At 42.3% G+C, this 25542-nt stretch overlaps 1 long non-coding RNA gene across 1 annotated transcript; it reads right to left on the reverse strand.

Moving 5' to 3' along the window:
* Nucleotides 1-11146: 11146 nt before the first annotated feature.
* Nucleotides 11147-21787, reverse strand: LOC128096938 (uncharacterized). Its single transcript, XR_008213773.1, has 4 exons — nucleotides 21289-21787; nucleotides 19165-20148; nucleotides 17909-18127; nucleotides 11147-11255 (listed from the first exon to the last, which is right to left on the reverse strand). It is a non-coding gene; the product is annotated as an uncharacterized LOC128096938 (long non-coding RNA).
* Nucleotides 21788-25542: the final 3755 nt, after the last annotated feature.

Consider the following 25542-nt stretch of genomic DNA (forward strand, 5'->3'; position numbering starts at 1 on the left):
TAGCTTCCTCGGCCTGCTTTCTTACAGAACCTAGAACCACCAGCCCAGGGGTGGCACCTCACACATTGGGTTGGACCTTTCCCGTCAATCACTAATAAAATGCCTTACATTTGGATTTTTTTTTTTCGAGACAGGGTTTCTCTCTGTAGCTTTGGTGCCTGTCCTGGATTAGCTCTGTAGACCAGGCTGGCCTCGAACTCACAGAGATCTGCCTGCCTCTGCCTCCTGAGTGCTGGGATTACAGGCGTGTGCCATCACTGCCCGGCACATTTGGATCTTCTGGAGACATTTTCTCAGTTGAGGTTCCCTCCTTTCAGATGACTGTACAGGGAAAAAAGTAGGAAATTCCTTAAACGAGGATAATTACAGCTGGGAATAAATAAGGTAGGCATGAACCTGGAACTTCATGAATATTAGATGAAGTTTTTAGATTTGAAGTAGAAAACCTGAAGACTTTATTTCTTGAGTTCCTATGGGATTCTTCTCACACACTACTTCAGACTTGGCATTATTTTCTTCACTTACCTGCATGGAAAAACAATGGAATGGGCATGGAGAAATAAAGCATTATGGCTCTTATCAGCACCTAGAAAAAGGCACCCCTGCGGTGGAAGCTCAAGAGCAGGATGGCTGAAGATGAGGGCATAAGGTATTTGCCTCTAATGACCAAAGGAGAATAGGATTTTGGCATTCCATCCCCAACAATAATCTAAAACAGTGGGGGCCTCAATACCGTGCTTAGCCAGTTCTCCCTTGGTCTCTGTAGACATGGGGAAAGAGAAAGGCAGGTGCCTCATGAAGGTAGCTCTGTTTCCTGTACGTCATAACTTGGTTAGGTAGAGCAACACATTTATCTGGAGGCTTTTTAAAAAGCGAATGTTGCCATAAAATGAAGGCTAAATAAAACTGATAGAATGCTGATTAATTTTTAATAGGCAGAAGTTGTGTGCTGCATGTAGTAATATTGAAATTAATACATAATTAAAGTAGATTTGTACAGAATAGTTCACTTGAGAGTTGAGTGGTACAGAACAAAATTGGACATCTCCAGATATGACTCATAGCTCTGCATCCAGATTTTGGAGACACAAGTGAGATCAATTTCCTTGAGGCAAAGCCATAGTTATTAGAGGCCATTAGGAAATCTCTGGGAGCTTTAGCCAGAGTCAAAGCCTTCAATGTTAGTTCATAGGAGGTGGCTTGGGACACCAAGTAGGATAAAGTCAGCCCATGTCACAGTCTTCACTGTGACTTTTCTCCTGTGTTCTCATTGGCTAATGAGTTTTTGTTGGGCCAAGCCTGAAAAGGTAGGAGAGCAGAGCTATGAATCTACATGCTTAAATATAATTTGAATTTGTTGTAGCATGACTAGCAAAATGGAACAATGGAATCCTCCAGATGATAACCAAACCATGGTTACAGTTCCTTTCTCCGCAGTTCTCCCTCAGTGACTAATAGATGGCCATGCTGCTTCTGAGTAGGGAGAGGACACCTGTGGATTCCAGCAGAAGAGTGTTACAGGGAATAGCTGATCTCTTCTCCTTTACCATTGGCTCCCAGTTTTTCCTCCCACAATTTTTAGTTCATGAATCCTAGATGGGATTAATGTCACTCTGGCTTCAGTAACAGGCTTGTTCAGGCCTGGCTGATCCGAAGGCTGCATTCACCTGCCCACTATGATTAATTCAGGGATTAGGATGTTACCTAAAATGGTCCAAATGGTCTATAAAGATCAATTTTAGAGTTTCAGAAACACTTTGGGAGAGAAACCTTTCTTTCTAAGGTCTTAGAGCTGAAAAGAGATAGACCTGGAAGTGAAGATGTGCCAAGGCAAAAGCCATTTAGAGAATAAACACACACAAAGAAGACATGTTATTATAAACCAGACCACTATAGAGAAAACATCTTCTAAAAGGTGGGTACCTGTCTGTACTGGCTGGTTTCATGCTAACTTGACACAAGCTAGATTCATCAGAGAGGAGGGAACCTCAACTGAGAAAATACCTTCCTAAGACTGTGCTGTAGGCAAGCCTGTAGGGCATTTTCTTAGTTAGTGATTAATGAGGGCGTGCCAAGTCCATTATGGGTGGTGCCATCCCTGGGCTAGTGTGGTCCTGGGTTTTATAAGAAAGCAGAGTGATCAAGCCAATAGCAACAAGCCAGTAAGCAGCACTCCTCTGTGGCCTCTGCATCAGATGCTGCCTCCAGCGTCCTGCCCTGCTTGAGTTCCTGTCCTGATATCCTTTGATGATGAAATGATGTAGAAGCATAAGCTGAATAAACCCTTTCCTTCCAAAGTTGCACTGGTCATGGTGTTTCATCACAGCAATAGTGACCCTAAGATACTGTCTGTATTGATATTTGAATAACATAGACTGGTGCTGTGCTGAGAGTCTGTCTACACCTTGACTTCTCAGTTACATAGCCAATAAGCCTCCCCACTCTTTTGTCCAATCTCATTTGAGTTGAATTTTCCACTACTGCAACTCAAAAATCTTGACTAATGCAGCATTCTCAGAAGTCTGAGCCTCCTCTGTAGTATTAGCTATTGAGAATTCTATGATTAATTCACATTCTACTCTATTAAGAACTCATGACAGGAGCTCTCAGATGACCCAGCATTTAAGAGTGTGTAGCGGTCTTGCAGAGGACCAGAGCTCAGTTCCGTGTCCTCGAATGTTCAGTGTTCACGACTTGTGTCCAGTGGTTCACACCCAACCACTTGTAACTGTAGCTCCAGAGAAGCTGATGCCCTGGAGTCTGATGCCCCATTCTGACACTGTAGCATCTGAATTCATGTGTACATAGCCCCCCTCCGCCATGCAGACACGTAGTGAAAATTAGAATCAATCTTAAAAAGAACTCAAGATCCTTGAGCCTGCCAAGTTCGCACATTGCTTCCTTCTGGAGACCCTGGCACTCGATTTGGTTGTTGGAATCACCCCAGGTCCCTTCCTCTGTGTAACCCTGGAAAGCGGGGAGGCAGAAGAACTGGACAGAAAGTTGGAAAACTCATGACTCCACAGCTCCGCTTTTCTGTTTGCTCCTTCAGGAAAGATCCCTCCAGACCAGGGCTTCTTGAGCTTTAAGGAGTGCACACATCAGCCAAGGATCTTGTGAAAGGCATATAATGACTCAAATGTCTAGGAAAGGGTTTGTGATTTCTAATAAGTTTCTAAGTGGTCTGTATTTTACTGTTCTAAGGATCAAGTTTTCGATTAGCAAGCAACTAGATATTATTTAGGCAAGTTAATAAAAATGAGAGATAGGTAGATAAATAGACACAGAGAGGGAGAGTGGGGGAAGAAAGAGAAATGGAAATTTTCTTCAAAGAATACTGGAATTTATTCAGGAAAATCAGAGAATGGTAACAGCAATACTGCAGTAAGCTATGAGCATATTCACTGTGTACCTGTGTGTGAATTTGTTCGTGTGTGTGTGTGTGTGTGTGTGTGTGTGTGTGTGTGTGTGTGTGATCAGAGGATAACTTTCCAGGGTCTCTCTTTCCAATATGTGGCTTCTGGGGACTGAACTCAGGTCACTAAGCTTGGCAGGAAGCCCCTTTGTCTGTTGAGCCACCCCCGAGTCTGTGGGAATTGAGGCAAGGTGAAGTTTCTAAAGCACCAGGATAATTTTGTATTTTGAAATAATGACCCTTGGCACCAGGTTGAGGTTGAAAAGTCGCTAGGCAGCTGCTCTTGCGGAAGTGGTCTTTGTGCAAGGTCGAAGTTTCGGCTGTCTCTCAGACAGCTGTTATCCTTTATAATCCCAGGCTTCACTTACGCTAGGGCTGACACAGTGGTTCCATTCTTATTCTCCTAATGTTTACCCATTTCCATCTTTGCACACTGCCCCTCAGCCTCTATCTAGGGTCTAGGCGAAGACCCCAAATTCTTCAAGAGACTTTAAGAATAATTTTCAAAGGGAGGTCATTCTTTAATCTTGACCACCTTGTTTGATGACAAAACACTTATTTATTTTAGAATATGAAACAATTTGCATAACTTATTTTTAGAAATGAAACCAGAAACTACTTCTTACATTCTTATCTTTAGTGTTAAAATTCTCCCAGAGACAAAGCACTTCTAACAGATGATCAAAAGCCAGTTCTGTCCTAAGCAAATTGAGACATACAGGGTCTTCTTTTCCCCCAGGCAACTGTGAACATCAATATAGATTTTCCAGACCAACCACTACGGTCTCTTGGAGGAGCCAAAGCTATTAGAGTTTCAGAGAAACAGACAAGGAGTCAGTCCTTTATTTAGTAAAAAAAAAAAAAAAAAAGTATCGGTTCTGAACCTTCAAGATTTTCTTTTTAACCTCTCTTTCTAAAGTGACAGATAATGATAAGAAGGATTCTGTGTCAGCACTGAAAGAGAGCAGAGTCAGAGGGAGGGCTCAGACATTTTCTGAAACATGGAAGGCAGATGGGCAGGAAAGCATGCCAGAGATGGAGGTCCTCACTGTAGCACAAAGGAGAGGGTCTGCAGGTGTGCCATGCTCAGAGAGAGCTGGGCCAGGACCTCGTCTGTTTGTTTATATATATATTGTTTTTTGAGATTATAATATAGTCACAACATTTCTCCTTTCCTTTTCCTCCATGCAAACCCTCCCATAATACCCCTCACCACTCTCCTTCATGGCCCCTTTTCTTCATTAATTGTTATTGCATGAACATACATACCTACAAACTTTTATATATTTCCAAATATAACCAACCTATTCAGTTCATATAATGTTATTTGTATGTAAATTTCCAGTGCTGACTGTTGGGCACTGGACAACCAATTGGTATGCTTTTCACTGGGGAGACCACCTCCCTGGTTCCCTTCTTTTCTTAGTCGCCTGTTGTTGTTCTTTGTGTAGGGTTGAGGCTTTTCCTGTCCACTTTGGCATGCTTGTTGGGGTCATCCTTCTTCAGCTCACATTTGGGCAGTCATGTTGGTGACACTTTATGGGTGTAGTTTCTGACATTACTAGGAGACACAATGTCACAGCAAACTCCGTGATCTTTGGGTTTTTATAACTTTCCACTTCTTCTTCTGCAGTGTTCCCCAAGCCTCAGGTGAAGGAGTGTTCTGTAGATGAATCCATTGGAGCTGGACTGGGCTCCACAATTCCACATTTGCAAAGAGAAGTTTTCTCTATGAGGGGCGAAGACTACAATTTTCTGTGGGTATAAGGACAGATGTTGACAGATTATCATTAGGGATCCTGCTGGTTAAGTAAATTAGAGGCTCTAGATTTTCCTACAGGAACATGACTTCACTAGCATTGAATAGCTGGCTGGGTTTCCAGTATTGGGCATCCTTGTTGAGCAAGTCTTATGTCCAATTAGAGAGCTGTTGGTTACTGCCAATGAATGCCTGCCATACTAGTGCACCTGTAAAGTTGCCCTTCTGTGCTGGCCAGGACCTTGTTTTGTGAACCTGTGGCAGGCTGGTGACCAGCTGGCCCTTCAAAGGAAAAACTAGCAAAAGTGCTGCACATGCACGTGTGTGTGTGTGTGTGTGTGTGTGTGTGTGTGTGTGTGTGTGTGTGTGTGTTTGCTCTCCTGTGTGTCTCAGTCATGTGTGAGAAGAACATTTTGAAGCAGCACCAATAACTTCTCAGAAGGAAAGTTAAAAAGAGACAATGCTGCAATATTTAGGCTTCAGGAATCTGCCTCTTAGAATTATTAGAATAAGCTACAAGCTTGATTAGTATTCCTGCTGGGCCTTTTGTTTAACTTTCGGCAAAAGGTTTTATTTCCCTGAAATATGATTCCAATATGATGATCATAAGCCTCAGTTAATTCTGAGACATTTCCCTTCACTTATGAAAAAGGGCTCATCAGCAGTCCCTGCCGAAAACTCATTAAAATACCTTTTAAGCTCTACTTTAAGGCCATTTTAGTATTCGCTGAAGTGTTAATTAGGAAGCTGCAGTTCCCTCTTTTCTGCTAGAAACCTTCTCAGGTAGCATCGCTGCTAACTCTGCTTGGCAATTCTGCTGACTGTTCTGTTCTTAGAGTTGAACTTTTAGCAGAATAAATGGCTCTGTTTTTGCTTTGCTCTATTTCTTGTTAACTGTTAGTTTTTCAGCCTCAATTTCTGATTAACCTAAAGCTATCACTTATCAATTTATTGAGATGCTACTCACACATTCTTCACAGTTAGAGAAGACACTAGTTAAAGTGACCCTTGCCGTGGTGAGCACCACAGAAAATAAATATGCGCTCATAGCACTGGCCTTCTATCTGGTTGAATTCCACTTTCTTAAAAGTACAAAGGTCTCCTGTGCAGATTCAATATACTTTTATTGTGATTTCTTGGCAGACATTCAGCAAAATCACTCGGCTATTGTTTTCAAGAAAGTGCACAGAGGAAAAGTAAGTTTATTTTGCATTTGAGAGAGTTAAGTTGAAGAGGACACAGGAACCTTAGCTTCCGGTTCAGGTTAAGGATATTTTCATAGCAACTCAGGCACAAATATAAAGTCAGAGTTTTCAAATGTAGTCTTGCTTCAGATTACACAGGAGCCTCTGTAGTGTTGAGGCCCAGTAACCTTTTTGTGTCAAACTCCATAGGGGTCCTGAGAGCTATTCCTTTGAGTACTCTTAGACAACCAGTATGTGGTGGTAGTGATGAATAGAACCACTGAAGTCAAATACATTTATCTGTGAGTAATTTAATCCAGGCAAAATGGTGCAGTCTATCCAAGACCATCTCAGGAGCACGTTGTAGCTGGAGGTAGTGCATTTCTTGCCTCAAGTCAAGAGATGTGAACTCAGTAGACACTATGATCCTGCTAGGACAAAAAGGATCAGTGAATCTCTTGAGCAGAAGAGCAGTCCTCCTCATCCTTCTTGTCCTCCTCCTCCTCTCCCTCCTCCTCGTCTCCTCGTCCTCCACATCCTTTCTTTACTTCCTTCTCTTCTTCCCTTTCTCTTCTCCCCCCACCCCCATTCTCTGAGACTGCTAAGGCTGGTCTAGTACTATGTAGCCAAGAGTTGCCTTCAAGTCACAGCAACCTGCCCCCCTCCTTCAGCCTCCCAAGGAAGTACAGCAGCCATAGTAACAAGGCAGTGATAGAACTGGGAAGGGTTGCTCTGCTGCACAACTCTAGGCACCACTGTTTTTATTTTTATTTTATAGTTATATCAGTCATCATTGCTCTGTAACCATCACCCCAAACTTAGAAGCTTGAAATGCTAGATAACAATTATCTCACAGTTTCCATGGCCCAGGCATCAAGATCTGTCATGGAGTTGCATTTATACTAATAGTTGGAGTTGACCAGGCCTTGGTTCTGTGCCACATGGACATGGCTGTAGGTGGCCTATGTGTCTTCATGGTATGGCAGCTGGTTTTTCATTAAGTCTCTCTCTTCTCTCTCTCTCTCTTTACACACACACACACACACACACACACACACACACACACACACACACACATATATATGCACACAAACATTGGATTAGGTCTAAGGGCTAGAGTTAAGGTTAGGGTTAGAGTTATATATAATACACTGGGTTAGGGTTAGGGTTATATATAAATACATACATTGGGTTAGGGATATATATATATATATATATATATATATATATATATATGTATAAAATATGTGTATTTCATAGGTCTTATTTTATCACATTGGGTATTCTATTTGCCAGAAGTATGTAAGTTAAATTCATATTCAAGAGTAGGGGACTTAGAGCTTCAAGGGGAGACTACCAAGAATGTGTCAATCTGTCTTTGAAATCTCCGTGGTCAGCCTGGAGATTTCAGTGGGTAAAGGTGATTGCTCCACAAGCATGGAAACTCGAGTTCAATCGTTGAAACTCATGTGAAGGTAGAAGGAGGGAACTGACTCCACAACTTTGTTGTCTGACCTCCACACACACCAACGCCGTGCACACACCATGCAACATATTCACTAATAATGAAGCCCTACAGCAGTCTGTGCTTCTTCCCTCATCCAGTTAGGTGAGGCACAACTCATGTGGATACACATTCCAGACTTGATTAAAAACCAAGAGACCAAGGTGAGAAAAGCCTGAGATGTTTAGAGCAATTCCGGTTATGAAGTAGCAGTGTCTCTCTGCACTGGACGATGGCACCCCAGGCCCAGGCTTCTGAGTCGGCCTCCTCATCTGTGTGAGGGGTTGTAAAGAGGCAGCAGCTTTGCCAGCACTGTCAGGTGACTCCCCACACTGGACGCTTCAGTGTGCTCTCTTGGTTCAGTCGCTGGCTGACTCTGAGGGATGTGTCTTTCTCCATGCCCATGGCCACCACCTCACTCCACTATGCTGTGTAGACAGCACAAATGGTCTTCTCCATGCCTTCTCTACCTACAGTCCTGCTTTTCTAAGACTCATCCACCTCACAGCAATTGGAATCACCTTTAAAAAGTATAAACTCCCAGATACGTTTTCCAACCCCAAGTGGTGAGCCCTAAACACATGTACGTATGAGTATATGAGCAACACTAAATGGAGGAGAGAGAGAGTGAGAAAGAGAGGGAGAGAGGGAGAGGAAGGGGAGAGGGAGGAGGGGGGAGGAGGGAGGAGGGGAGGAGGGAGGGAGAGAGAAACAGTAATTAGAGAAGAAGAGGTCATTCATTTGAAAGGAGTAGGAGTGCATGGGAGGAGTTGGAAGGGGTTGGAGAGGATGGAAGTGATAGAAATACAGCACTCATGTAGGACACTCATTTTTTTTTTTAGAGTGAAGAAGTACACATCAGGTTGTACCACACCTCTGCAGCAAGCATTTAATACTTTCACGTGGTTTTAAACTGCAATCAAAATTCCTCCCTGTGACTCAGGGTCTTCATGCAGCATGTCACTCCTGGTGTCCTTTCTATTTCTCCTACCTCAGGCCTCCAAGTCTTTGCAAGGCTGTTTCCTTCTTGATCTCTAGGCCTTAACTTAGCGATCACTCCCCACAGACACTTCCCTGATCACTGAGTATTATAACTTTTTACATAACTGTTTTCTTTCTTTTCTTTCTTTCATTTTTTTTTGATGGGGTGTTATTCGAGACAGGGTTTCTCTGTGTAGTTTTGGAGCCTGTCCTGGATCTCACTCTGTAGACCAGGCTGGCCTTGAACTCAGAGATCCGCCTGGCTCTGCTTCCTGAGTGCTGGGATTAAAGGCGTGCGCCACCACCCGGCAACTGTTTTCCTTAACAGCACTAAACTTATCTGTACTCTCCCTACCTTTCAAGTTTTTATTGTCTTCACCCACCTGGATGGCTCGCTGTTTGAGGAGAGGGCCCTATCTATTTAGTTTGCTGGCTGTTGTACCCTTAGGGTTTAACCCAACCTCAGGCATCCCAGCACACTCTCTGAAGTTAGCTATAAGTGAATGAATAGTGGAAAAAGGCATATTAAATGCTAACACAGTCCCTGGCACATAGTAGGTGTCAAGTACAGCCTAGGCAATTGTGTACTGGCTGTACTGATGTCTGTTGGAAAGGCATCAACTGTAGATCTTGACATGTTAAATTGTCAACCACAATTTATTGATGCTTAGCACTTTGTGTAATGGATGTGGACAATGGCTACTCATACATGTATTTGTCAACATGTATGTATTTTGGGACTTCCTGTGAGTTGAACTGACGAAATTTTCAAGTCTTCAAATCGATATTATTTAGATTTTAAATCCCAAGCCACCAAATGTTGTACCCCCATGTAGAGAAACACGAGTCAAGTGAGACGACCGTGTTATATGGCTTCAGTTTGTACCATAAAGCAGGCTGCGAAGTAGATCTTGGTGTTGGAAGCACCATTCACTCACACACTCCATCAGTTTGCCTTTCCTGCATATGACAAAAGCAATCTTCTTTGTGCATGCATATTTGTCCTCTTACAACAGGGACATGGATGGAAAAATTAGGATGAGAAAAATCATCAAAAGAGAAACAATTCTTAAATGTAAGGACTGTAATTGGCAGTTTTCATTATGGGTGCGGCAGTATCTTCTCTAGGGACATATCCATGCCACATCTCCTGGTGTCTCCCTTGGCAAAGAGGCTACCACAAGGAAGTTGGTCAGCATGTTTCTTAAAGGAAAGGAAACATGAATCAATGCCAACACCTTATGCACAGCCTAAGAAAAAACAATACCAGGTCTATGCTTTTGAAAGCAGGCTTTAGGTCGTTACCACTTTGCTTACTAGCAGTGTAACTTTGGACAATGTACTTAACTTCTCTGGCCCTTAGATTCTAACACTGTAACTGGGAAGTTGCTAACTTTGTAGCGCAGGATTGATGTGGTAAAAAATGGGAGATAAGAAAACTAATTGAATGAAGTCAGTTATTTTTATTTTCTTCCCTTTCAGCTGGCCTCAGGTTTCTAATGTCTTCAACCCTTCAGCTCCCACATGTGGGTGGCAGATGTCAGTTCTCCGCAGACTGTTGGACTCAAGGCCTCAGCTGGTTGCTGTTGCCTATTGAGTTCCTATTGTCTCAGGCTACATGGGCCTCCTTGGAGACAGCTCACAACATGATCACTTGCTTCATCACAGTGAGCAAGCCATAAGGTAAGGAGAGAACGTGAGCAAGGTTGAAGTCATTGCCTTTTGTGCTACAGTTTCTAAAGTGGTGTGCCATTGTTTTTGGCAGAGTCTCTTCCTTAAAAAGAAGCTTCTAGGTTAGGCCTACATTTGAGAAAATTATGCAAGGACATGGACATTGGGAATTGGGGATTTTTGGGGTTCATATTGGAACTTCCTACTGCAGACTTGGGAGGGTAAAAAAGAAGAGTCATGTCCAAGGAAGAGAGCCTCAAATAAGCTAAGCCTCGGAAAATATGAGTAAGCTGGATTAGAAATTGTAACTACTTTAAAGAAATGCATGTTTGATGGCAAGAATGTTGTATTGATAGCCTTATGTATTCATTTGCCTTGAACTTCTTAGTTGCTGAGGATGACCTTGAATTCCTTACCCTCTGGCTTCTAAATACCAGGTGCTGGTATTTTAGGAGCAATCCTTGGCTGAGGCTAAGAAGAATAAGTCTTAGAGGGCTGTTGTACGACACAGTGCTTGTGGCTAATCATATGATATTGTAGACTTAAAAGTTCTTAGTATGGTCTATTAGTTACTCTTCTATTGCTGTGACAAAATACCAAGTCCAAAGGAACTTAGAGAAGGAAGGGTTTATTTGTGCTTAGGGTTCCAGAGGATGAGAATCCATCACCATCATGGCAGGGAAGTGTGGCAGCAGGCAGGCATGTTAGCTGGAGCAATGAGCTGAGAGCTCACATCTTAAACTGCAAGCAGAAAACAGAAGGAACAAACTGGTAATGAATGGCACATGGCTTTTAAACCTCAAAGCCCATCCCCCGCAACATACTTCCTCCCGTAAGGTCACACCTCATAAGCCTAGTGTGGTGGTTTGAAGGAAAATGGCCCCCAAATGGAGTGGCACTATTAGGAGGTGTGGCTTGTTGGAGGAAGTGTGTCACAGTGTGGGTGGGCTTTGAGGTTTCATATGCTCAGGATACTGCCCAGTGAGTCAGTCAGTCAACTTCTTGTTGCCTCTTAGTCAAAATGTAGAACTCTCAGCTCTAGCACCATGTTTGCTTAACTGTGGCCATGCTCTCCACCATTATGATAATGGACTAAACCTCTGAAATTGTAAGCAAGCCACCCCAGTTAAATGTTTCCTTTATAAGAGTTGCCACGGTCATGATGTCTCTCTCTCTCTCTCTCTCTCTCTCTCTCTCTCTTTTAAGATTTATTTATTTATTATGTATACAGTATGTATGACTGCAGTCCAGAAAAGGGCACTAGATCTCATTACAGATGGTTGTGAGCCACCATGTGGTTGCTGGGGATTGAACTCAGGACCTCTGGAAGAACTTAACCTCTGAGCCATCTCTCCAGCCCCATGATGTCTCTTCACAGCAATAGAAACCCTAACTATGACACCTAACTAAACAGTACCACCAACTGGAGACCAACTATTCAAACATCTGAGTCTATGGGTAACAATCTGATGCAAACCACTAAGATCACTTGTTAAGTGGTCTTGTTTTCTTACAGTTCTGAGAACTGAACCCAGGTCCCTGAGTATGTCAGATAAGCAGCCTATCACTGAGAAGATCCCAAGGCCTTCATGTTAGTATTTTCACTGCAAAACAAAATAAAAGCAATCCATAAAATAGCCTGTAGGGATGCAGGAAACTTTTGGGAGTAATGGATGTATCACTACCACAATTAGGACAATGGCATCAGGAATACAGCTATTCCATCATTTCATGCATATGTCTGAATATATAAAGTTGTCTAGATGAAACATGTCCCATCTTCTATTTGTTATATCTCAATAGTGCAGTTATTAAACAGAGTTTATGAAGTGCTGTGTATAGAAGAGTAAAGAAAATTGAACTGTGTGCCTATGTAGTGAGGTGTAGTGAAGGAACTGAGGAGAGAGGAGGTTCCACACCATTGTTGGAAGATCATTCTTACATCCATGATGACAAAGGGCACATTCATTTCTCTCACAGCTACCGCCATCAGAGTCTCACAACCAACATGCCTGCCAGGTTCAGGTCTACAGAAGCAAGGAGCTTTGAGGCTGTACAGCATACTATTAAGAATCTATCAATCGATTATGAGGCCACATGAGCTGTATTAGTTGTAAGCAAAGGGCAGGCGATTGCTCTTGTTACAGTAATGGAACTCCTGAAGAAAGACTTTTTGGTCAAGAGAATGGAATCCGTGGCTTGAGTGGAGACCCAACATTCCAGTTGGGTCAAGTTGATCACCTACCAAGGGATCACCCCCAGGAAAGAGGGTTCACCTTAAGCCATGCTGAAGAGATAAGTGAAATAATTTAATGTTTTTTTATGTTAGTTCTTTGAGAGTTTCATACAATGTGTTTCGATAATATTCACTCTCTCCCCCCAACTCTTTCTAGATATACTTCCTCTTCCCTACCCTTCCAGGTTTGTGCCATTTTCTTTTAATTCTTAGAGATCAATTTGTATTACTCAAATATTCTTGCATGTCTAGACTTTTTCTGGAGAATAGTTGACTTACCAGGAGCTACACTTTTAGAGAAACCATCTAAACCATCTCTCTTTCTCTCCCAGCAGTTAACAGTTGCCAATAGATACATGGCTAGGGGTGGGATTATGTGCTCAACTCTCTTTTTAATTTTGTATAGCTTGGCATTGTACAGTTATTGTACATGCTGTCCCTCAGGGCAAGATCCCACATGGTCCCAACTACCATGTGTTCATATATTCAGCTAGTCATCTACCTGTGTCCATAAGAAAATGTAGTCTTCTACTACCTCTGGCTCTTATACTTTTTGTGTTCTCTTGTCCTATTAGTCAGGGTTCTCTAGGAAAGGAACTGATAGCATAAATCATTCTATCATCTCTGTATCTATGTATCTCTCATCTATCTATCTTTATCTATCTATCTATTAGAAATATATGCACATATACAGCATGAATCAATCTGTCATCTATCTATCAATCATCTATCTATCATCTATCTCTGTCTATCTATTGAAAACATACATATGTATGTTATATATTATATAATATATATAAATGTGTGTGTATATGTGTTAGGAAGTTGTTATAGCAGTAAGTTTCAATATATCTATTTTGAAATGTCTTTAGTGTTATCACTAATCCCTATGATCCCTCCTCCATCCTACCCTCTGCTCCACTACTCCAGTTTGACTCTTCCTGTGTGGGATAATTTTCCCATATATGTGTAATCTGTATAGATTTATATAGAGAAAGCAGGCCTTTGCTTCAGTCAGAAGGTGGTTGTTATTTCCCGTGATAGTCATGCCACTGTTGCACCAGTGGGCATGTCTTGCAGGCCAGTCATTGTTGTAGCTCTCAGGGTTTGTTGCTAGGTGTAATGATTACTTTTCTTCTCTGGTGACTTGTGTGGTCGTTTGAAAGAAACGGCCTCCAAAGGGAGTGGTAGTATTAGGAGGCATGGCCTTTTGGAGTAAGTGTGTTCTTGTTGAAGGAAGTGTGTCACTGTGAAGGCAGGCTTTGAGATCTCATATATGCTCAAGTCACACCCTCTGAGAAGTTCACTTTCTGTTGCCTGCAAGATGTAGAACTCTCAGTTCCTTCTCCAGCATCATGTCTGCCTGTACCACCATGTCCCACCATGATGATAATTTGCTAAACCTCTGAATTGTAAGCCACCAATTAAATGTTTTCCTTTATAAAAGTTGCCATGGTCATGGTGTCTCTTCACAGCAGTAGAAACTCTGACTAAGATAGAAGTTGTTACCAGCAACTGGGGTTTATTGCTGTGTTAGACCTGACTGTGTTTTTGCTTGGAGGAATTTGGACTTTGGTACTTTGAGTTAGGAAAGCAGTGAAATGCTTTAAGTATTACTTAATGGGGCATACTAGTAGGAGCATGGAAGACAATGGTGCTGATAATGATTTGAACTGTTGGGGGCTGGCTCAAGAGGTTTCAGATGAGAAGAATTTTGGTATGTCGCCTAGAGATTGTTCTTGTGATATTTTGGTGAAGAAAGTGGCTGCTTTTTGCCCTTGTCTGAAAAGTCTGCCTGAGGTTAAAATGAGGAGATTTGGATTAATTCTATTGGCAGAGGAAATCTCAAAACAGCCTAGTATAGACTCTGTCATGTGGTTACTAGTGTTCAGGCTTATAAAGATTTATAATGAAAAACAGCAAGCTGAGAAAGGAAAACAATTTGAGGAGAAAAGGAGCACTAAGAAGTGGAATGGAGTTAAGTCCTGTGTTCAAGGACATAAACAGATAAGAAATGGAATATAAGGAGTTGTGACCTCAGGGCAAGATCCCACAAAGCTAAGGTTCCAATTTGTGAAAAACAATGAAAGAAAACCTCAGTGCCAGGTGTGGTGGTACACACCTTTAATCCCAGCACTCCAGAGACAGAGGCTGGTGGATCTCTGAGTTTGAGGCCAGCCTGGTCTACAGAGCAAGTTCAAGGACAGCCAAGTTTAGTCAATGAAGGAAAACAGAAAGCTGGTGAAGATATAATTGAATGAGGGGGCCATGTTCCAGCCCCAGTAAGCAGCAGAACTTGGCAGCTTTGGCCATGTGATTTTGGAGTTAAGGATAGAAGAAATGGGCTATGGAACCTTTCTCTATGACTAAGGAAAACCACTGAGGCCAGGAATGTGTCAGGAGACCCAGAGAGGTCATTTCAGGAAGCTGTGAAGGTGAAGCCTGGATTGCCTTGGAGACTTGAAGATGTTGGAGATGCCAGAGCTGTGGGAGACCTGCTGAGGAAACCTGTAATAGGGCATGGAACCAGCTCAAGAGAAAGAAGTATGTTGTAGTCAACATAGGAGAAAGGAGTTGGAGATCTGAAGAGGGTTTTGACATCAGACATGGAGATGCAGAGTTTGGAGTTTGCCCATTTGTTTTTAATCTTGCTTTGGTCTGGTATTTCCTCACTATGTTCCCTTCCCTGTGTTTTGGAATGGTAATGTATATCCTGTGCCATTACATGTTGGAAGTATGTGATCTGCTTTTTTATTTTGATTTTACAGGTGATTACAGTTTAGAGACTGCATGAATCTCAGAAGAGACTTTGAACTTTAGACTTTTAAATAATTTTGAGATTGTTGTAGACTATGGAGACTTTTGAAGTAGGACTGAATGCATTTTTTTTGAATTATGATATGACTACAAGCCTTTGGGGCCCAGGGAGTGGAATGTGGTGGTTTGAAAGAAAATGGTCCCCAAAGGAAGTGGCACTATTAAGAGGTGTGGCTTTGTTTGAACAGGTATGGTTTTGTTGGGGGAAGTATGTCACTGTGAAGGCAGGCTTTGATGTCTTATACATGCTCAAGCCATGCCCAGTAGACAGTTCACTTCCTGTTGCCTGCAGGTTGTAGACTCTCAGCTACTTCTCTAGCACCATGTCTGCCTGCATGCCACCATTTCTCACTATGATGATAATGAACAAAACTTCTGAGCTTTAAGCCACCCAATTAAATGTTTTCCTTTATAAGAGTTGCCATGGTCATGGCATATCTTCACAGCAATAGAAACCTTAACTAAAACAGCTTGCATAGCACCTTCTAATACTCTGAAAGCTAGCCACTAGGGATGATGCTGATAGATCCATACCAGCTTGATTTCTCCATATTCTATGTCTTTAGCAATAATATCTATCTTACTGTCAAGCTTTGGAGGGCAACTTAGAACAAGCCTGTAACGTTCTCATGCATGGGAGTCTGTGTATCTATAGGACCTCACTGGCACCAACTCCAAAAGAAATAACTCATTCCTGGCACCGGGCTTTTTGTTTGTTAGTCTCTGGTGTTTAGTAAGGACATTATTGCCCTGCTATAGAGTGACCTCATTTTAATTCTTGTGTGTGTGTGTGTGTGTGTGTGTGTGTGTGTGTGTGTGTGTGTTAGGAAGTTTCTACAGTAGCAGGTTTCTATATATCTTTTTTGAAAGATCCATAATGTTATTACCTATTTCTATACTTCCTCCTCTACTCTACCCTTTGCTCCCCAACCCCAGTTGGTCCATCCTGTGTGGAATAATATTTTCTCTAATGGGATATTTTACTTTTCCTTCCACAGGTCCCTGACCCTAGAACAGCCACGTTTTGTTGCAGTTTCTGTTACAGCCATGCAGTTTTATGAGTCTACTCATTTTCTGTGTTATTCAAACAGCATAGCATACCCTTTGCTGCTTTCTCTTCTCTAAGCAGGCTTTCCCCGAACACTTCAGCCTTTCCCTAACACTTCTGGCTTTCCCTAACATTTTGGACATCCTTACTGTCCTTGTGGCTGCCTGTCTACCACGTGTCTGATGGCCAAACTCCTTTGAAGCGCTCTTTTCCCTCTACTCCTCCATTCTCCTCCCCCAGGCAGCTGTGAGATTTACAGCTTGTCTGCTTTGGAGGTTTTTCTTTTAAACTCTAATAAAATTGTCCATAAGCTTCTGTTGGAGTTAAATTAAACTCTCTATTAATGAGACTAAAAAACACAAAAGGGACCCCTGATTTCCCCTCTATTATCTGGTAACCATGAAAGGCCCTCCAAATTCTGGACTAATCTCTTTCTAACTTCAGGAAAATTTAAAGGAGAAACAGTAGTTGGTTTGTCTTATGGTGGGATGAAGTTTCTTTTTTTTTTTTTTTTTGGTTTTTCAAGACAGGGTTTCTCTGTGTAGCTTTGCGCCTTTCCTGGGACTCACTTGGTAGCCCAGGCTGGCCTCGAACTCACAGAGATCCGCCTGGCTCTGCCTCCCAAGTGCTGGGATTAAAGGCGTGCGCCACCACTGCCCGGCGAAGTTTCATTTTTATCCACTGTTTGTTTTAGTCCCTCTGGTATAGAGCATCCCCTGTCTCTATCTTGAAACCTTAAAGTTCTGCAGTTGGAAAGTCATGCAAAGCCATTAGTGGAGCCCTGAGATTGAAATAAACATGGGTAGACTCTGGTGGCCGTTCAGAGATTTAGAAAGGTTTTAAGCTAAAAGCAGCAAAGCAATCTTGTTTCCTTCTTTGTTAAGCAAGAATCTTGGAGACAGTGGTCTCCGAGGCCCTGAGCATTCTGCATCTGGAAGTTTCTGTAAGTAGCATGAGTGCTTAGGAATCTACTTGTTTACTTTGCTTCCCAAGATTAATCTTAGGGCTGGGTATATTTTTCTCCTTTCAGCCTGACGTTAATTCCCAGATGTTTTGGGTCATATCATTGTGGAGAAGGTCTTTTCTTGTACCACTGCAAACTGTTTAGTGGAGCAGTTGTTAAGATAGCGTTGGTCCTTGTGAAAGGCGTTTGCTCCCCTACTCTGCTGCTGACAGGCTGAACTCTTTTTGCTTTTCCAGGAGAATTATTGTCATTTCCAACAGGGAGTGTATAACCCATGAAGAAGAGGGACAGCTCAGGGTGATAAGGAAGAAGTGAAGAGTATAGCCTACCTTTGTCAGTCATCTGGGAGCTCAAAGCAGCCATGTCTGTATCTCTGTGCGCCCAGAGTCATCTCTGCCACGTGGGAGGCCTGTTGAGCACAGCCCTCCGTGGCTACGCGGTGCGGGGGTGGTGCAAAGCCATCACTTTTGAACTGAGAGGAGGTCTGTGTGGTTTGATAAGGGACTCTCTATTTATGGCTATCTTGAAAGGCTCTTGAGCTTGACATCCTGTAAAGAAAGCAGAGTTTATGGGGAATGACTAGACCCTTATTCTCCTATGAGCGCTGCATGCAATTTGCCACACACATTTACTCAGCAAAGGAAGGTTTGCAGTTGGAAAGGCCACAAAGTCCTCCTCCTTGCCGAATTGGTAGATCATCTGACCCAAGCAAGAGCTGCATTCAGAGATTATACTTCCAATAATACATTATCTCATAAGATCCCTCTTCTACATCCTCATTTTCCTGTAAAATCATTTTTCTACTTTTAAAAAAATGTAAACAAAAGGTTGCATATAAGAGTGTAATGTTAGACTCTCACCTCTGCTCAGGCCACAGTCTCTGCAGCAGCCTCATCTCCCCCTTTCATAGGTACCCACAGGCATCTTACTGAGATGTTGTCTGTGAGTCCCTAGCAGTCCCCCTCCTTACCTCCTTCTTGGGAGTCAGAGAGCCTGGTTGCAGATTCTTGCTGTGAAACCTCTCACTACCTCCAAGATCTTTTAAGCATAAGCTCCCTCTGCTATGTGGGCCTGGGACCTGGACTCTCATGACAGATGCTGTCATATCCGTCTGTCTGTCCACGGGATTATGAACCTTTCTATTCATCCTCTTAGACATATCTCCCCATCGTCAGAAAACTACCCCTCCTCTGTGGCCCCCTCCCTTGCCTCTGTACTCCGCCTTAAATCCAAGATGGCCTTCCTTTGCAGTCCTTCCCTCCACATCTTGCATCTTGGTATCTACCCTCCCACCGAGTCCTTCTTGTGGGAAATAAACATGCTCTTGGTTATCTTGTCCCAAAACACCCTCCTCAGGTGGACTATGGATCCCAGATGCGTTTCCTTTCACCCATGTTTTGGGAAAAGTAAACTTGCGATCTCCGTGGTTACTCTTCTTACTTCCTGTCTTGGTCTCTGCCCCCAACACTCTGCTGGGACTGCTGTTCCTGAGGTCCAGGGGTCCTTTCAGTGTCTTATCTAATGACATCGATGCTTTCCAAAGCTATTTTACTGAACTTCGCAGTTGTATTTACTTTTTTTGTACCTTTGGACATCATGAAATCTTACTTTCTTCCCTTCCTCAGTTCTCAGACGATTTGGTTGGGCTGTGTGGTTGCTCAGTGAATCTGCTCTGTTTTCAAAGGAATTAAAATGACTTATCTGAATGAATTATGAATACCACATGCTCACTGTAGCCAGTTCTTGTTTTTTGAAAGTTTTTTTTAGGTTGGCTATCCAAATGAAAACCTTGTTGTTAACTTTAAACAATTTTTAGTAGGTCATATATTCTAATTTTAGCCAATTAATTTTAACATTACACTAGCTTAGCAGAGAAAGTATCTTCTTGGATCTCTTTCTCTACTCTTATTTGTACAGAGCTGGTTGGCCATTAAATCTATGTGCTAAAACAGCTGAATCCAGAACGTTCCACTCACAGGACAGAAGAAGTATCCAATGTTGTGCTTTAGAAATGAAAACCCCGGAAATCTGTAAATGAGAGTTAAATCTGGAGACTAGAGGTAGAGAATATGATTAAAAAGAATATGAGTGCTTCTTTTTTTTATTTTTATTTTTTTTGGATTCTTCAGCTGAGACAGCGAGAAAAGATGGTTTATTGTACACGAGTTACACTTGGCCACAAGTGAGAACAGAACTAGTCTGGAATGCCATAGGTCCAGGGCAGAGGGCCAGCGGGACTGTTTTGGTTGTCATGAACGCAAAGTCTCTCAGGTGGTCTCTGCGAGCCGATGGTGCTGTTCAGGTCCATCAAGACTTCCAGCGTTAGTAGCACACAGTCCAGCGACGTGCACCAAAGTCCCAGCCTTCAGCATCCCTTGCTTCGGCGCCTTCAGCCTCACGGGTGCACAAGCCTAGTTTACTTAGACCTCTGCCTCAGCTTTCCCCTCTTGGCTTCAGCCTGCGCATTGCATTCGCTTCTTCCTCCCTGTCGCTCTCCTGGCGCAGGAGTTCCAAGGAAGATGGCGCCACGGCCGAGAGCAGTATGAGTGCTTCTAACAGTTTTTTCCCCCTGGGCAGGAGTTTAAAAATAAAAGAAAACTGTTATTTGCTTTTTCTCTACTACCTAAAAAGGCAATACAAAGATTAGAAATGCTAAGTTGTTCTTGGCATTTGAATAGATGTTTTGGAATATGATATAGTAACCCTTGTTTAAGTCAGCAACATAGTATGGAGGCAGGGGGTTAGGGATAAATTCTTCATACATACAATTTTATTGTTACATTTGGTAGAAAAAAAATAATATGACATTCGCCCCCCCCATCCCCGCCAATATTATCATCTTCTTACTAGACAAAAATGATCTCTTTAAAATCCCACCCAAGGTAAACTACATTGGTCATTTAAAAAACACCAATGGTTACTTCATTTGTTCAAAAAATTCAGCCACATATACCTTTCCCCCAAAAGATAACTATTTAAATAGGTTGAAAGAAGGTCCATGAAGGCTTATGCAGGACAAAGCAATAGTGTGTATATTTATTCTTTTTTTTTTTTTATCACAAGAAATTTTGTTTCCTTCCGCGGGCTCACATGAAATACAGCTGGTTTATGCCCCGTAAACAGCCCCAGCGTTCTGTGATTCAGAGGAGAGCGGCAGCCCGCCTGACTAATGGCCGTTTAAAGCCTCTGATGCACAGGGATCAAATTAAGCAAGGCTTTGTGTTGTCAAGATTTAGAATCTACGGATGCAGCGACATTTATTCATCTGCCTTTTATTCAGCTCGGAAGGCTCACAGGTCAGCGGCTTCTGATTGCTCTGGCTGCCTTCCAAGCTGGCAGCAGGGGGAGAGACATTTCCTGACGACTCCACCAGGTGGCAGTCTTTGATGCAAAAAAAAAAAAAAATTCAATTATTTGAAACTGCCTTCTCTCCCTGCGTGCTTTCTCCTCTTTCTCACTCCCTGTCTCCTCCTCATCCCTCTTCCTCTCTCTCTATGTTTTGATTCTTACTCCTAAGGTTCATCTTATTTATAGTTTCCCGAGTGAATTTATCATATAGTAACGCACGTACAGTCACAACCTTCTTTCCAGCTCTGACAGAATGCGGTGCTGCCCTGGTAGAATAAACGCACATACAACATACAATCGTGACCAAACCTCAGCATCGACTACCAAGACCTCATCGTCAACGAGACAGACATAAAATAACCTGCCCCAATGTGCATCGGATCCTGCCTTCTGCCTGGAAGAACTGATTGGCACCTGTCCAACCTTGCTCTTCTCACTGGTCACCAGGAGGTGTCTGAAGCAGACAGCTCAGGCTGAGATCTGAAAGCCCATGTCTGTCCATTTCGCTTTCAAATGCTCTGAAGGCATCTTCTGTCTCTGCCACTGCCTCAGGTCTCACCACAGGCCACAGGGAGGGGTCAGGTGACTCCTCCGGACTGACCACTGCACAGCGGAAAGGGCAGCTCTTGCACCTGTCAACATGGCTTTACTAAGCCTGGAGTCCAGCTCCTGGTGGAACAGAGTTGACCGAACCGAATGCTTTGTTTCGTTCCATCTCCCCCTTGCCTTTTATTGAAAATATGTTATTTTCTCACATAACATATCCTGATTACAGTTTCCCCTCCCTCTACTCCTCCCAGTTCCTCCCCACCTCCTCTTCCATCTGGATCCACTCCCTTTTTGTCTCTCATTAGAAAAGAACAGACTTCTAAGAGATAACAACCAAACATGACAACATAGAATATAATAGAATAACCCAAAAGCTATTGGGGTTGAACATGACAATCCAACAGAAGAAAAAGAGTCTAAGAGAAGGCGCAAGAACAGAGACCCACTGATTCACAGACTCAGGAATCCCAGAGAAACACTAAACTGGAAGCCATAATGTATATGCAGAGGACCTGGCACAGACCTGGGCATGCTGCTACTTTACACTCTGTGAGTTCATCTGAGCTTTGCTCATGTTGATTTAGAGGGCCTTGGCTTTTTGGTGTCCTTTGTCCCCTCCGGCTCTTACACTTTTTCTGCCTCCTCTTCCTCTGGGTTCCCTGATGCCTGAGGGAAGACATTTGATGAGACATCCCATTTAGGGTAGAGTGTTCCAAGGTCTCCCACTTCCTGCATATGTCTGGCTATGGCCCTCTGTATTTGTTCCCATTTGTTGCAGGAAGAAGCTTCTCGGATGATGGCTGAGCAAGGCTCTGAGCTATGACTATAGCGGAATGTCATTAGGAATCATTTTATCACTATATTTTTTTAGATCAGTAGTATTTGGTTTTACCCTAGATCCCTGGGCTATCCAGTCTCTGGTTCTTGGTCACCCAAGCAGTGGTGGGTTTGGGCTCCATCTCATGGAGTATGCCTCAAGTCAAGTCAGATATTGGTTGGTTACTCCAGAGGGAGATGAAGGAGGGAATCCAGGGAGAGATAGCTAAAATTAAGGGCCATTTGAGGGTTAGTATGGAAACCTAATACAGTAGAAACTTCCTAAAATACATAAATATATGAAGGTGATCTAAATGAAATAGTCAAATTATATGGGAGACAGCCTCCAAATTGGCCATTTCTTGTCACCAAATGAAGCTTCCAGTACAAGGATTGGGTTACACGTAATTGAGTTGTTGACCAAAGAAGTCCCATGGGAACCCCCAAATAATCCAGGCTGTTGCCAAGACTATAAGTGACTCCACAAACTGATGGTAAAGCCCCATTTCTGAAGACAACACCTACACTACTCACTGAACATGGAGAAGTCCAGCTGGTGCCTGCAGAACCTTCAGCCCTATGTTCTAGTGTCTTTGGCACAAGAGAGTATTCTACATGCTACCAAAAGAGAAACATAAACAAGCTGGTCACAAAACCTTTGATTTACAATGGTGTCCTTCTTGTAAAATATGCTAGGGCAATAGTTGTACAACCTTGTAGGAGAAACCAACTAATATCTGTTTCATTCAGTCTAAACAACTCCACTTTAAATCAAAGATGAAGAAACAAAGAAAAGCCAGAAACTTCTTGAGGTGACTTAGAGACAAGACTCAGACTCAGGTCCATTCACACCAGCACCTAGAAGACGTTGGAGCATTCCTCCGGGTTAATTATGCCACACTTTCCCAGTTCCCCATGCTTTTCCTTTGTCTCCTCCTTTCCCAGCTCATCCCCAGACCCACATTTCCCCACTGGCAGCCCCCTCAGATGCCATCTTCACTGCTGATTTAATCCTTTTTGGTTAGTGACATGAACATTTATAGAGGAACCATCTACTTTGCAAGTAGCCTGCGCATACCCCTTACCTAGTACTCCTCCTTTGGGAGGTCTTTATTAACTCCTGTGCTAAGCACATTACCACTTTGTCAGATGTTTCCTATATTTTAAAAAGTAGTTTTACATTTTCTTCAGTTTATTTAGAAGCTTGGTTTTCTGTATAGCATGCTTTAATATTTATGAATATGCATCTATTATTATTTCTGCTTTGTTGTCTTTCTGGCACAAACTTATTTACTTCAAGACTGTAAAAAATACTTTCTTACATTTTCTGGCTAGAGATGTTTTGCCTTGATTACTTTAAAAACTTCAAAGTATTATTTTTTATGATAAAAAGTAGAAATCTAACTTTATTCCACTTTGAGACTAATTGAGCATTTAAAATAATAAAAAATAAACACAGTAAGTAATCAGGCACATAGTAAATTTACTCTGTGATGTAGGTATTTTTATTCTCATTTGCTAGAGGAAGAAATAATGGCAGATAAGTGTTGTGTAACTCCCCAAATCCAAATAATAATCTTCATTGGTTTGAGGAGCCATGGAAGCTGGCACTTTTTAACAGGTAATCTCACTTGGGAAACAGGACTAAGGGTCCATCTTCATAGATTTAAGTAAGATAGACTTTTCCTTATAATTATATTTTATATTTTTTTCTCTCTAAAATATTGAAAGGTAGGATGAAGGTTAACTTAATGTACTTTCAGACTATATTATAAAAAAACCAAGTTTGTTCAAGTGCTTCATAAAGAGTCTAACACAGAGACTATAATATTAATACAAATATAAATTTGCAAATGTGAGTGTGTATGGGTCTTCCAAACTCAGCACATTTGAAAATACTTCGCCCATTTCCATAACGTATCCAGCTGTGAAGGCAGTTGAAGCTGTACCTGCCTGCTTTGGGCTATCCTTCTCTGAGGATGGTGGTTGGACACTCACCCACTTGCCTGCTCTCTTGCTGTTAGGCCTGTGGCAGTCTGGACTTCCTTCTGTTTGGGATGCAGTGTGTTGCTTTGGAGCCTGCCCAAGCCACTCTCCTAAACTAATCTCACATGTTTCAGGCTCATTAACTCTATACTCTAACAAGTTAAGTTCATTTGAGTTACATTTGTTAATTTACTCTGCCAGGGAATTACTCATGCTGGATGTGTGTGTGGTTATGCCTTAGTGGCCTGTGAGAGATCGTTGTTTACTACTGGAGAGTGATTTTACCAATGTGAAGAATTTGATTTCACTCATTTTACCCAGAACACTAGAATATCAGCATTCTATACTTGACTTTATGTATCCAGAAACAAATTTTAAATAAAACAAAACCATTAAGGCTGTAGAGAAAATCAGCACATTTAGGGACCAGGTATTGTGATGTGGACATTACAGCATTAAATCATTAAATAATTGATTTGAGCAAAATAATAGCCAAGCCAACATCCATTGTGGTTCAAGCAGAATTATCTTTTAAAGTTTTCAGAATGCAAATTGTGCTAGTCTTCTGTACACCCAGATAAAACACAAGAATATTTCAAGAGCACTTTAGGAGAGCTCACCTCCCTTGAAGTGAGCTTTGAAGGTGGACTGTTTTTTGTTTGTAAGAACAATGCCTGAATTTAATTTGAAAATCTGAGCCAAATTCTGTCCCAATGAGCAATATCAAACATTGTTATGATTATGTAGAAACTGATAGCTTTCAAAGAAGAGGTTTCTTTGTGTCTGTTTCTCTCTCTCTCTCTCTCTCTCTGACACACACACACACACACACACACACACACACACACACACACACACACACACACAGGAGGGTGGGAGCTACAGACTCAAATTACAGGAGCCATTGCTGAGGGAACTCTCTTGTGTGGTTTGCAGAATAAACCCCACTAGAGAAAACCAAATCTCCATCAGTTTTCGGCAGTGTCCATGTGTGAATAGGAGGAAGGACTTGTAGTAAATACACTCAGCTGACACTGAACCTTGGGTAATTGAAGTCAAGTGTTGAACACTCTCCATGAGTGCTTAAAGTCCTGCACACAGCCAGAACCCAGTGTCTTTTCCCACAGGGTGGGAAATGGAATGAGAAGAACCAAGATTCATTGACTCAGGGAGGGCTACATGCCCCGGCCAGCAGGGCTTCAACGGGAACTCAACCACCCTAAGGACAGAATGATAGGGACAGGAGACACAAAGAAAATACACA

The sequence above is a fragment of the Peromyscus californicus genome, unplaced genomic scaffold (genome assembly GCF_007827085.1).
Source record: "Peromyscus californicus insignis strain IS unplaced genomic scaffold, ASM782708v3 Scaffold_5__1_contigs__length_169319896, whole genome shotgun sequence".
NCBI classification, from domain to species: Eukaryota; Metazoa; Chordata; class Mammalia; order Rodentia; family Cricetidae; genus Peromyscus; species Peromyscus californicus.